This window comes from Mustelus asterias, chromosome 1 (genome assembly GCF_964213995.1).
Source record: "Mustelus asterias chromosome 1, sMusAst1.hap1.1, whole genome shotgun sequence".
In the NCBI taxonomy this organism is placed as follows: domain Eukaryota; kingdom Metazoa; phylum Chordata; class Chondrichthyes; order Carcharhiniformes; family Triakidae; genus Mustelus; species Mustelus asterias.
The window spans coordinates 73,746,279-73,760,499 of record NC_135801.1 but is presented as its reverse complement, the minus strand read 5'-3'; the positions used below and the strand labels follow the sequence as shown (position 1 = coordinate 73,760,499).

The window sequence follows — 14,221 nt, the reverse complement described above, 5'->3', positions numbered from 1 at the left end:
TTAATTAATATGGCAATTCCTCCCACACATTGCTATTTTTATCCATTTTGAGAATGTCAAATTATCACCAAGTTTTAGTTACAGCCGTGTCAGCTAAGCTAATTCTCTTCATTTTTCCTTCCATATGTAAATCTCAAATTGTAATAGGTTATCCTATTAATATAGATATTAGTATAAAGAGTGGTTACTCGTGAGTCAGAAATTTCAAGCAAGCATTGCCAACATGACATAGTGTTCTGGTAAATGTTATGTCAGATTGCACTCTGCTATAATGCTCTGACTAATTTGCTGACTAATTCACCTCTTTTTAAAACAAAATCAAAAAGCATCAATCTGAAACGAAGTAAAAAACACTGGAGAGGGGTCAACAGGTTAGACAACATCTACTGAGAAAATGGAGTCAGTTGATGCTTCAGATGGTTTATGTCCAATTTGACAACTGACTTGTTTCCCTACAGATAAATTTTATGATGAATGCGGTGTTATCTTTGCCAAAGGTTTGTGTTGCTCTTTGCAGTGCTGTCATGGTCATCCTGACTGAAGCGAAAAGTTCAAAGAATTCAGAGATAACCCATGAGCTTAAAGAACTCAGTTTTAAGGAAAGACTTGAGAAAATTGGTCTTTTCACTCTTGGAAAGGAAGTAACTGAGAATGGCCCTGAAGGAAGTAAATAAGGAGAAAGTCAAGGAGATGTTGAAGCCAAAACACTTATCAGACTGATTCTTGGGATGGTGGGACTGAAGTCTGAGGAGAGATGGAGTCGGTTAGGATTATATTCATTAGAGTTTAGAAAAATGAGGGGGGAATCTCATCATAACCTATAAAATTAGAACAGGATTAGGCAGGGTAAAATAAAAGAAGGATGTTCACGACGGCAGGGTAGTCCAGAACCAGGGGTCACAGTTTGGGGATATGGGGTCAGTCATTTTGGTCTGAGATGAGAAGTTACTTCACCCAGTTAGTGGTAAGCTTGTGGGATTCTCTGTCACAGAAAGCAGTTGAAGTTGAAATGTTGGCCAGAATTCTCCCGTTGTTCACGCCCCGCTGCCACTACCGGTGAGGATGGAGAATTTGGCGCTCAGCCAAATCTCCGTTCATTGCAGCGGGACAGGAGAATCCTGGCTGTGAGAGGGTCAGAGAATCCCACCCATTGTGTGTTTTCAGGAAGTTTGATATAGCTCTTGTTGCTAAAGAAATCAAAGTTTATGGAGGGGAAAGCAAGAACAGGTTACTGAGTTGGATGATCAGCCATGATCATAATGAATGCCGGAGCAGGCTCGAAGGGCCAAATGGTCGACTCCTGCTCCTATCTTCTATGTTTCTTTGTTTCCATTTTAAGATAAAAGGGCAAAGTTCAAACTGGTAACAGACAAACTTAGAACTGATGTCAAGAAGTTTTTTCCTACCAAGTATAATAAACAAGGAAAATTGATTTCCAGGTAAGGTTATTGAAGCAAAACCTTAAAACAAATTGAGAGACAATTGAATGTTGTAATCAGAGGGAAAATACATATTTTTTAAATGTATGAGATGGGTTTAAGGGCTTACCTCATAGGTAACTACTTTGCGATTTCTAGATTTCAATGAACTCAATTCATAAATAACTACTGGCGAAACGAGAACCTATCTTGGCTAGAATACAATCAAAACAATATGTAGAGCTAGAGTACTTAGGTTTCTGAATTTATTTAATTTCAACCTTGGAGGATAGAAAGTAGGTCTTCTGCTTGCCCTCTCTATATCTTGTAATGAATACTTTGTTTTTTTCAATCACATAGCCCAGTCCTTAATTTCCTATATGCAAGTGTTGAGGTATACAAACACATTTGTGTATGCTGAAGGAGAGCACAAATGGAAGCTAGAGTTAAGAGATAAGCTTTATGAATGTTTTACACCTCAGAATGATATTGCATGTTAAGATGTGTTTCACAGCAGGCTCCAAACCCAAGGAGAAAGTGTTGATTAAGATATAATAGAGGTGCCAGAAATGGCCAAGTCTTGCGAGTACAGATCCCTTGTAGGCAGCTTCATTAATAACAAACTCTCAGTTGATACAGGAGATGGTTAAGTCAGAGATAGGACAGCTAAAAGAAAAGATCTACAGACAACAGTTGATATTTGTTGAGTAGCACAGATCAGTAAAATGGAGCCAGAAACACAGATACAATATTACAAGAACTGGGAATTAAGTAATGATAATGCAATAAAAATAGTCCAGTCAGTTCGTCAGCAAAAAATAATAGATTATAACTACTGTAGTAAATCACGAGGAAAGAAATGTCTAGTACACGGCCAAATACAGGTGTTAACTAAAAGCAAAACTATTGTTGTCAAACAAGCAAAGAACTTTAAAAGAAAGTTCAGAGTTGAAAATGCCTACTCAAAACAAGAATTAATTTTGCGGCTGTAGTTCAGACTAGGGATGCTGCTGAATGTACAACCGTCCTCACGATAAACAATAGAATTATTTGTTTCAGATTAGATTCAGGATGTAACATCATGCGATAAATAGTTCACAAGAAGCTAAATACAAAATTGAGGACATCTAATGCCAAATTGGTGATGACATCAAACTGCAACATGGTGTATGAACATAAAGTCAAATATCATAGTTCAGAATTTTGAATACGGAGACAATTAATACAGTGTATCCTGAGAGTCTAACTGTGTCCACCGTTAGTATTGATCAAAAATGTTAATGGAGTTGCTAACAATAAATGCCTAAAAGCAACAGAGAAATATATCAATGCACTGACGTGCTTGGGATGTATTGTATGGAAGCCAAGCTTAAACATGTACCAAGATAAACAAACGTCCTGTACGTTGGGATAAAAACTGAATTTAGAAGTAATGATGTGATGTGATAAAGAAAATGAAGACACTGGGTCAGTGATGCGCATCAAGTCAGCAAAGCAGGAACAATAATGAAGTGAAAGAGACAATGGCCTGGATTTTCATCTTCCAGGTGGGCAGTGGGAATTGGGAAAAATCCCAGCTTGGCCTGCCCACCTTGCAAGAAAGTGCCTGCTAGGGTGGGATCTTCATTACTAGGGTCCAGAGGCTACCTGGGTGGAAGTGCAGAGGCAGGCACAGCGGCTGTTGAGTGCCAATGTGGGCAGTTTAAAAGGTCTGAAGGTGCTGCAGTGGAAAATTTAACATAAATGCCATCCAGCTCTCACCCCTCAGATCTCCTTCACCCTATAAACACTTCACATGCCCCATCCATGCCACCCAACCCCTTGGCCATCTCATGTTCTCTTATGCAAAGCTCTTTCCTCCATCCACCCCTCCACGTTCCCATGCTAGATTCTGCCCTTCCTCCCTCCCCTACATCCCCTCATGCCTCCTGTGCCCAGCTCTGGTACTTCCATGGCCCGTTGTGCACTTTCTAGGACCAATGGACATCACAGTGGAATATGTAAGAAAAATAGCTTTGAAAAAATGTACTCCATTAATAAATTCCTCTTATGAAAAAAGATCTTGACTGAAAGCTAATAAATGTGTCAGTCATCCAGGCCCTTTGAAGATTCACAAACCACAAGCACTTGTAACCAGTTGAGCTATATAAACAAACATATTTAGAAGTTCAGAGAGCCTGAGCTGTCAATCAAAAATGTTAACAGTGGGGAGCAGATGTTCTGTTATTTTAACAGCTGTCTGGGCTCTCAGCCAACATACATAGTGAGACTTGGCTGAGAGTCCAGACAGCTATTAGAATAACAGAACACCTGCTCCCCAGTATAGACATTGTTTGATTGATAACTTAGATCCTCTGATCTTTTCACTATGTTTGTTTACATAGTTCAATTGGCTTCAACTGCTTAAGGCTAGTGGTTTTGGAACCTTTGAAGGGCCTGGATGCTTGGCACTTTTAGCAGTCCAGATCGTTTTATCATAAGAGAAATAAATCAATGGATTACTTTTTTTTCACGCATTCCACTTTACACTTGTGTTCATTGGTTCCAGAAACTGTGCAGTGGGTCAATGGGCATAGAAGTGCACAAGCTTGGCATAGGATGCATTAGAGGGACCTTCTGAACTTACTTTTTAAAAGGTCCGTCATGCACACTCTGGTTCACCACTCCTCTAAGGGGCCATGAACTATGAGTCTTCAAAAAGCAGGCCCAACTCCATGAAAATTGCAGTGGAATAGGTGAGACCTATCCTCACAATGGAATTGGCCAGGTCAGGAGTGCCAGAAGCAGAATTGAGAAAGGAAGCAGCCTGCACACTTTAAAGGTGATCCTGAAAATTGCACAGCCCAGTAACAGGGTTGGGAAAGTCAGAACTGGGACTCACCCAACATTTCTAAAGGGCTGCCAAGTCAATCCAACATGTTGAAAACCCAGGCATATTACTGGGAATGTGCCTCGACCTTGAAAATATTAATTAACCAACAGAAAGGGAACATAGTGTAATGAACACCCTAGAGAAAGTAATATCACACTATGTTCCCTTTCTGTGGTTTAATGTCAAATGCCAAAATACTTTGTACATTTGAGGCAAATTGTAGCGACTGGTAAGTTCAATTGGATAAAGACTCTTAAAAGTTGCGTAACTTTAAATAGCCTTCTTGGAAGTTATATGAACACCAGAATACATTTGCAATCACTTCAGCTGCAGACATTTTCAAACTCAACAGTCCAGATTTTGCAATCAGTGGCAAAGTAATGACATTTGCTCCTGACCTTGAGAAAAGCAGCCCAAATAGAATTAACAGGTTCTAGAATGTAGACTTTGTCTAGTCTGATGCCACTTTGAAATTAGGGGTGAAACCATAATCAAGTAGTGACGAAGCTAGCCCATTGCACTTGGGATGCACTGATGCCTATGACCATGGTTTGCCTAAACTAGGGTAGAGTAAAGAGTCAGGGTAGCCAACGAGGTTAAACCGAAGCTTTACCTGATGCAATTTTTCAAAGCCATCTCGGCCTTTTGGCTAAGATGTCAGTTTCGATCTTGTTTGATCGGGACCTGTAGCAATGAGCAAAATGGCAGAGAGCACCCAAGCTGATCAGTCAATCAGAGGGAAGAATTTTCACCGACGACAAAGCAGGTCGCAAAAAAGCAAGGAATATTATCCACTTTTAAAATCATTGCTCAGCAAGTGAAATGCACATTGCAGCTTATATATGGCAGATAAGGAAGAACTAAAAATATCAGACATTAAAAAGAATTTTTATAAACTGCAATTATTAAATGTTCTTCTGAGGGATTGAAACCCCACACTTGTAAAATTTTCTTTTCAGGATCAGAGAGGTTATTCATAAGTAATTATGACTGAGTACAATGATAAAAGTGTAGCTACTCCGGAGTGAATAAGGCATAACTTCTTAATTAGTCCTTAAAAGGAATAAAGGTTCATGATAATTAATTGCTTTCCAACCGATTCCAGTTGTGAAGATTGCAATGGCGCACCCTACAGGCTGTCACTGACAGCTACTTCTTGATTTCCACATTTAATTGTGCATCTGATCAGTTTGAGATGAAGAAAGTTACTGAACACCTTTTAGAAAATATGTGCTTTTTAATGATAAGGTTTTCTTTTCAGTGAACAACAGGGGGTTTCGCTGAGCAGTTCCAGTAGTTCACACAAAAATCAACTTGAACAATCCGAGACTCAGATGAGGGAGAGGGAATCATAGGCCATTAACTCTCTCTCTTTTTCCTAGCCACAACTGCCACTTCATTTAACGTCCAGAACTGTCGATGAAGAGTCAAAACCACTTTTTGTTCAAAAGAAATATTGGTGGTTTGAGGTCCTATATCAAAAGAATTTTGTTCTATTTCCAAATGTGAGGTTCAGTAAGATGATGATTAAATTTTCCTTCAAAAGCTCTATATTGCATCTCAATCAGTTTATAGGAATTTCAGTGCTAACTTTGAAATTCACTCTGCCGTCTGAGGGATAAGGGCCAAATGCAGGCTTAAATGGTAAAAAACTGGGCGGCGTGGGCAAGTTGGGCCGAAGGGCCTGCCTCCATGCTGTAAACATCTATGACTCTTTGTGCAGAGGTCAGAAATTTGCTGTCAGTCTTGTACAATAATAATAGTGAGAGATGAACATTTTACCTTGATTTTAACGCAAATTCTGGCCCTGAGTTTTGCAGATGTTAGATGACATTGAAGGAGTGGTCGCTATTACAGATGATGTCTTGTTCTGGGGAAAGGATGATCAGAAATATGAACAAAGGCTATAAAAAGTCTATTAAATAAGAAAATACCTTGTGGATCAGTATTAATTCCAGGTGAAAGATTTCAGTTGTATACAGCACAGACTCATAGCAGAAGAACTCAAGGATATCAGCCGTGGCTCATTTGGTGGCACTTTCATCCCTGAGGCACAAGGTAGTGGGTTCAAGTCCAACTCCTTGACTTGAGCACAAAAAAATCTAGCCTGGCACTCCAAAGCAGCACTGTGGGAGCGTTGCATGGTCAGGGTTACTGTCTTTTGGATGACAAGTTATAGCCGTGGCTTTTTCTGATCTCCAGAAATTTTCCAACTCAATGGCTTAGATTTTGCAGTCAGTGGCAGAGTAATGACATTTGCCCCTGACCAGGGAAGAGAGCTGCTCACATAGAATTGCAGGCTGTGGAATGCAGACTTCCTCTATTCCAAGGTCACTTTGAAACTAACACTGCTATAGTGGAATCTGTGGCAGCAAGCAAAAGAATAGGTGAGCGTAAAAGCTCCAATTGTCCTATTTTGAGGAAGAGCAGGGGAATTATTCCAGTGTCCTTGTCAATATTTATCCCTCAATCAATGCCACAAAATAAACACATTATCTGGTCAGAATCACACTGCAGTTTATGAAAGCTTGCTGAGTGTAAATTAAATAACACATTTCCAAAATTACAATAGTGACTTTACTTAAAGAGTACTCCACTGGCTGTAAAGCACTTTAGGCTGCCTAGTGGTCATGAAAAACACTATATAAATACATATATTTTTTTAAAGTGTAGAAGTCAAACAACAAATAAAGACCCGCAGGTCGTCAAATTCTTAGGCGATTTCCTATCTAATTTGTCACAAAGCCATAACGAAAGCTATCTCAAAAAGATATGGCATAGCATCTGAATATTAAGCAGGAAAATGTAGTTCAGAAGCTGCAATCCCAGATGATAGAAATCTCACGCTGAAATATCGTGATGTGACCAGGTTGGTAAGAATTTCTGTTGAGGCTTCCAGCAAAAACCACCCATAGCATATGCCTCTCAAGCATTTACAACAACTCAGTGCAGATATGTAAAAAATGCCATAATTCACAAAGTGAAGCAGCTTTATCTCTCTCTGTTGACCACACTGTCTGTCTGTGCTACTCGTTAATTTGTAGGGAGATCTGTTACCTGATGTCAAATACTGGGCAGGATTCTCCTCACCTCCCACAATGTGTTTTGTGGTGGCGGAGGTGGCCCGCCCTTGGCCAGTGGCAGGGTCTTTCGGCCCTGCCGTTGTCAACAGGAATTCCCATTCACGCTCTCCACCACCAGGGAACCCACAGTAGAGGGTCGCTGTCAGCGGGACCAGAAAATCCTGTCAGTGAGAATAGCTGAAAATCCCACTCATGGTTTCCTTTGCCCACTTCCCCATAGCAACGTGAAACATCTTCACCTTGTAATAAGGTGGACATATCGCAACCCAAACTCCCTTTCATCTTCGAAAGAAATGAACAGTTTACCACACAGCTATTTACAACCTGGTACCTACAACACGTGGCTGGGACTTGCAGTCTGTAAGTTGTAGACTGAGAGACTGCTGCATTGTCTCCAAATATGTTGCATCTTCTTTTCAGTAGAACAGTCTAAGCATTTATTTGATCTTGAACAGTCAAACCAACCAAGTTTACTATCAGGCATTCCAGAACAGATCATATGATTTTCTTAATTGACCCTAATGTCATGGACAACATTTGTGCGTTATTTTCTGCTGCCTCTGATCAATGGTTATAGACAATGTGATGTGTATGTTCTTATCTTCAGAGTGATTCACCAGAATTTTACCGCCCCGCCCATCACAGGAATCATAGCGGATGAGGGGCAGACCACGGAAAGGTCCGCTGACCTCGGGCAAGATTTTATGGTTTTGGGATGAGCAAGGCCATAAAATCCCATCCATTCTCTCTATTAAATAATTTCAGCAGCAAGATTGAGAGTTTTAAAATAAAGTGGGTTATTTACTATTATAATCTTGTCCCAGGTGTTTAAATGCATCTGCCACTCACTCATTACACACACTCACCAAGATTAGATACAGATGGATATAAAACAACATGGTTACAACTTAGATATTTTTATTTATTTATGCATGGGGTGTGGGCATTGTGGGTTAGGTCAATGTTTGTTGACTATCCCTAATTATTCTCGCGAAGATGGTGGTGAGCCACCTTTTTGAACCACTGCAGGTCATGTGGTGTAGGTACACCCACAGGGTTGTAAGGAAGTACATTCCAGGATTTTGACAGTGTGTAAAGGAACTATGATATAGTTCCACGTGAGAATGGTGCGTAGCTTGGAGGGGAACATGCATGTAATGGTGTTCCCATGCATCTGCTGCCTTCGCCTTTCTAGGTGGTAGAGGTTGTGGGTTTGGAAGGTGCTGGCTCAGGAGCCTTGATGAGTTACTGAATTCATAGGTAGATATTAGTTTCTGTCTTGTTGAAGGATGGCACAGTGGTTAGCACTGCTGCCTCACGGCACCAGGGACCCAGGTTCGATTCCTGGCTTGGGTCACTATCTGTGCGGAGTCTGCACGTTCTCCCCGTGTCTGCGTGGGTTTCTCCGGGTGCTCCAGTTTCCTCTCTCAATCTGAAAGATGTGCTGGTTAGGTGCATTGGCCATGCCAAATTCTCCCTCAGTGTACCTGAATAGGTGCCGGAGTGTGGCAACTCGGGGATTTTCACAGTAACTTCATTGCAGTGTTAATTTAAGCCTACATGTGACTAATAAATAAACTTTAACTTTCATTGTTTGGCACTTGTGACTTGCCACTTATCAGCCCAAGCCTGAATATTGTCCAGGTCATGCTGCATATGAACATGGACTGCTCGAGGAGCTGAGGAGTCATGAACAGTGCTGAACATTGTGCAATTATCACAAACATCCCCACTTCTAACCGTAAGTTAGAGGAAAGGTCATTGATGAAGCAGGTAAAGCTGTTTAGTCCCAGGACACAACCCTGCGGATTTCCTGTAGAAATGTCCCAGTGTGGAGCTGACTGATATTCAATAACCACAACTATCTATCCCCTGATTCCCAGTGACTCTGGTTTTGTTAGGGGCCCTTGATGCCATACACGATCAAATGCTGCCTTGATGTCAACTGCAATCCCTGTCACCTCACCTTTGGAGTTCAGCTCTTTTGTACGTGTTTGGACCAAGGCTATAATGAGATCAGGAGCTGAGAGGCCCTGCCAGAACTCAAACTGAGTGTCAGTGAGTAGGTAATTGCTGAGTAAGTGTTGCTTGATAGCAATGACAATGACAGCTTGCATTGCTTTGCTGATGATTGAGAGTGGATTAATAGGGTGGCAATTGGCCAGGTTGGATTTGTCCTGTTGCTAGTGTACAGGACATACCTGGAAAACTTTCCATATTGCCAGCTAGATACGAGTGTTGTAGCTGAACTAGAACAGCTTGGCTAGGGGCGTGCTGGAACATAAGTCTTCATTACTATTGCTGGAATGTTGTCCAGATCCATAGCTTTTACAGTATCTAGTGCCTTTAGCTGTTTATTGACATCACATGGAGTGAATCAACTTGGCTGAAGACTGGCATCTGGGGACTGCAGGAGGCAGATATGAACCATCCACTCAGCAATTCAGGCTGAAGATGGTTACAAATGCTTCAACCCTATCTTTTGCAATCAATCCACAAAGAAATCAAAGGGATCATGCAGCCATCTTGTTCGCAGCCTTTTGTGGTCAGTTTTGAACTTCACTTTAAACCTCAGAATATACCAGGACAGGACACTAAATTTAAAACTATAATCCCAAACTATAATAATTTATAAATGTCATAATTTTATGGGCTCCTCAATTGAGTTTGGGGGTATTTATGGAGTGTCCTCTTCCTGTTAGTTTTCTAACTGCCCACCACAATCCCCAATCTCTTTCATGGCAGGCCTATAGTTTCTTAGACAAAATTGATGTTTTAGTTGAAATGAATGTCTTGTAAAGCAGAGGGTTCTTAATAAGATGTCAGGCTTCTCGCAGTCTAATTTCCAGGAGATTGGTTCCCAGGTGAACCTGAAGTTGGAACAAATTGAAGGAGTCCTTCTCCCACTTTCGAGTTATTGTGGTTTGGTACTTTGGCTGTTTGGATTATGTGGAGATGCCGGCGTTGGACTGGAGTAAGCACAGTAAGAAGTCTCACAACACCAGGTTAAAGTCCAACAGGTTTATTTGGTAGCAAATACCTAAGCTTTTGGAGCGCTGCCCCTTCGTGGCTCCATCTGACGAAGGGGCAGCGCTCCGAAAGCTTATGGTATTTGCTACCAAATAAACCTGTTGGACTTTAACCTGGTGTTGTGAGACTTCTTACTGTGTTTGGATTATGTGCAGTGGGGTTCGATGGAATTCTTTTTTAAAAACAGCTTCTGCTGCATTTTTCAAAGGGAACAGAAAGAATGGCTTTCTCATCCTGTGACGTTTTTTGCGACCAAAGTATTTTTCCAAATAATTTGGGAGATTAGGTCGATTATACATCCTGCGATGTGGATTTCACACCTTGAGAGTTTGACACAGTTGCATCTGAATGACGCAATCAATTTGAAATTACCCTTTTGATTTAAATTTTAGGAAAGGGCATTGAGTCAACCACAATCTTAAATGTCCCTTTTATTCTCTCCTGAGTCGAGGGAGTAGCTTCAATCCACAAAGAAATCAAAGGGATCATGCAGCCATCTTGTTCACAGCCTTTTGTGGTCAGTTTTGAACTTCACTTTAAACCTCAGAATATACCAGGACAGGACATTCTCCTCGTGTTTGCGTGGGTTTCCTCCGGGTGCTCCGGTTTCCTCCCACAGTCCAAAGATGTGCGGGTTAGGTTGATTGGCCAGGTTAAAAATTGCCCCTTAGAGTCCTGAGATGTGTCGGTTAGAGGTATTAGCGGGTAAATATGTGGGGGTAGGACCTGGGTGGGATTGCGGTCGGTGCAGACTCGATGGGCCGAATGGCCTCCTTCTGCACTGTAGGGTTTCTATGACACTAAATTTAAAACTATAATCCCAAACTATAATAATTTATAAATGTCATAATTTTATCAATGTCACCTGAGAAAATGTCTGGTATCCTGTCTTCTGATGCTACTAGACAAAGCTATGTAAAAAGAAGCAAAGAAAAGAAACATTACACAGAAGTGAATCTCGTGATCTTGGAATGAATGACAGGCATGGAATTTGAAATTGATCATGAGTTACAATTGGAGAGGGACTCGGAAGAGATTTGACTATTGAAGGAGAGCTTCTCTTCAAAGTCGCAAAGTTCATTTGTTTGCCAACTTGATTAAAACAAATGGAAAGCTGCCAAGGGACTAAAAAGTCTAGGTTTCAAAGAGGTTTTGTACTACTATCACAGACGCTTTGATCACATCTTTGATTGAGCTTAATCAGCACAAATTGCAGATGCGATTAACTGGATGTCCAACATGTAACACTCACTGGAAGTCTGCAGGTCAATGAAAGCACAAGGCTTTTCCAATCATCATAAAAAGTTGAGACGGCGATATTTGAATTTCAGTCAAAGGAACATTCTGTCATCTCAGATAGGTCTACAATTCCTATTGAAACTCAGCAAGTCAACTGATACCGAAAGTTCAAACCGGATTGCACATAGCAAGCAACAATTTGCTTGACACAGTATTGCAGACAAAGTGGTTTCAGCTACTCTCAGTTTACAAGTACGGAATGCTGAGCATTTGGCAAAGTATGCAGATTCAAAAATGTTATCTTGTCCTCAAGCAACTCACACTCAAATGGGAAAATTAAAAATCTATCTATAAAGCTTGTTAAGGAAAGCAGAAGGTTATCACAAACATTTATCCAAACTGGATGTTAATGGCACATTTGGAAATGGTACAGTGCCACCAGCATTATCATAGAATCGCTACAGTACAGAAGGAGGCCATTCAGCCCATTGAGTCTGCTCTCTGAACGAGCATCTTACCCAAGCCCAATCCACCCCACCCTATCCACATAACCCCATGCATTTACCTAACCTACACTTCTTGGGTCACTAATGGCAACGTAATATGGTTAATCCACCTAAACTGCATATCTCTGGACTGTGGGAGGAAACCCACACAGCCATGGGGAGAACGTGCAAGCTCCACACAGACAGTCACCCAAGGCTGGAATTAAACCCAGGTCCCAGGCACTATGAGTACTAACCATTGTGCCACCGTGCCATTTGATGTGATGTAGAATTATACCAACCATTTGCACTTCAGAATGATCACACACAATGAACTGCTCACAGTGGTCCAAATACAACTAAATTAAGCAAATTAAACATTGTGACAATTTCACCTTTTAAAATGATTGCTGCCAGGACACATAATTAGAATGCACATACCCAACAAAATCAATGAAAGTCAGCAATTACTCTGCATCATACTGGTGGTACAAGCAGAATTTCAGGAGCAAAATAGATGTCATCAAATTGTCTGCATGTTTGGAGTTCATGTCCAAAAAGCCATTGAAAGAAACTCCAGTATCTTAGAGGAAGCTTCAGTGCATTTAAGATTGATGCCTGAAGGAGCAAAGCAATTGGAGGATTCTATTTAATCAATCTGAACCAATCAGATTGGTTAAATAGATTTGGAATCCAGGAAGCACTGAGGAGTTTGAATTCTATATCAAATCAGAAAAATAAAGGAAGGGGAAGAAAATATTGGATTAAGATAAAGAAAGGATGCGGGTGAAAAGATAGACATAAATTTTATGTCTTTAAAGTCAAAACCTTGAGGGAATGCAATTCTAGACTTGCAATAGAATAATTTTCAGTGCCAGAGGGGGTTATTGGAAGTAATTCACAATTATGTTGATAAAAAACTGCTTACACAACTAATTACTAGCTCTAAATACCAACAGCCATTTTTCTTTGTATCTGCTACACACATACAGCAACCCCAGAATATTCAGTGCATTTCTGTGGTAAGGAGATAGTCAAATAACATTTTCATGAAACGAAGAGTGGAACGGCACAACTCTGATTGCAACTTCAGGATATTGACATTTAACTGCACACCTATTCCATTTCTGAGGTTGTGTTAACTTTTTCACACATAAATCAGTTGGCACTTTATTTTGGTGGAAATTCTGGCCCAATGGAAGAGAAATTCATTCACTCCTTCTCCTGGTGCGATACAGACTACATTGATCCCCATAGGGGCAGGCAGCAGCACAGGCCATTAACGGCATGGACTGCAAGACATTCTTCGATGGTATCAATGAACAAAGTTGTTATGGGCCATGCAAGTAGTGCATGTCTGCCCCTGAAGAATCAACATAAGTGGGTGTAGCACCACTTAAAGTTCTCTGGAAAATGTTACATTGCATAGAGCCATCTAGTGAACTGCAGTGGAACTGATAGATAAACATTTATTACTGTGGCAGTTGTGTGGGAGGAAAATCAAATGTCTTTTGGATCACCATGAATAGATGCAACTTTCTGGATCCAAGAATGATCTTAGGAAAAATGCAAGTAGTCCCAAATTTCCTCAGGACCCAGGGTGTCTTTGTGGACCAACTGGTTAAGCACCACTAGGTGTGTGCATGGAATAAAACAGAGGTAGAAATCTGTCCAGTGGTAGAAATGGGGCAGTGGTGGTTGGTGGTCAACAGGTGGACTTGGTACCTTTTTCATAGAAGCTTGATGCCACAAAAGAGACAGGACTGGCAGGGTGGCATCAATCTTTCCACCCCCAGAGAAACTGAGAATTATCCCCAACCATCCTTAAAGACTGATCCGAATAAAAAAGAATGTGCCGAATAAATGTTTAAACTGCTTTAAATTAATTAAAATAGTAAAACAAAACATGCAAGAATAAATACTGTGGTAATTAAAGGAAAATAATGCAAATTTCTCATATCAGGAACAAAATGGATTCTTCCTGAAAATCAATCTTGTCTGAAATCATATTTTCCAAGCAGGTGAAATATTTTAAAATACCTACTTTTATTTCTGACAAAACAATACTCAGTGATAAGGTGTGACTTAATCTTG

The 14,221-nt window shown here is 40.7% G+C and overlaps 1 protein-coding gene across 1 annotated transcript in view; it reads right to left on the bottom strand.

Annotated features, from left to right (window-relative positions):
- The window catches only part of ndst3 (N-deacetylase/N-sulfotransferase (heparan glucosaminyl) 3), a 538,252-nt gene that overhangs the window by 309,943 nt on the left and 214,088 nt on the right, over positions 1-14,221 (bottom strand). Inside the window, exon 2 of the mRNA XM_078235192.1 lies at positions 6,073-6,160. The gene's annotated coding sequence lies outside the window, so the exon portion shown is untranslated. The remainder of the gene's footprint in view (positions 1-6,072; positions 6,161-14,221) is intronic.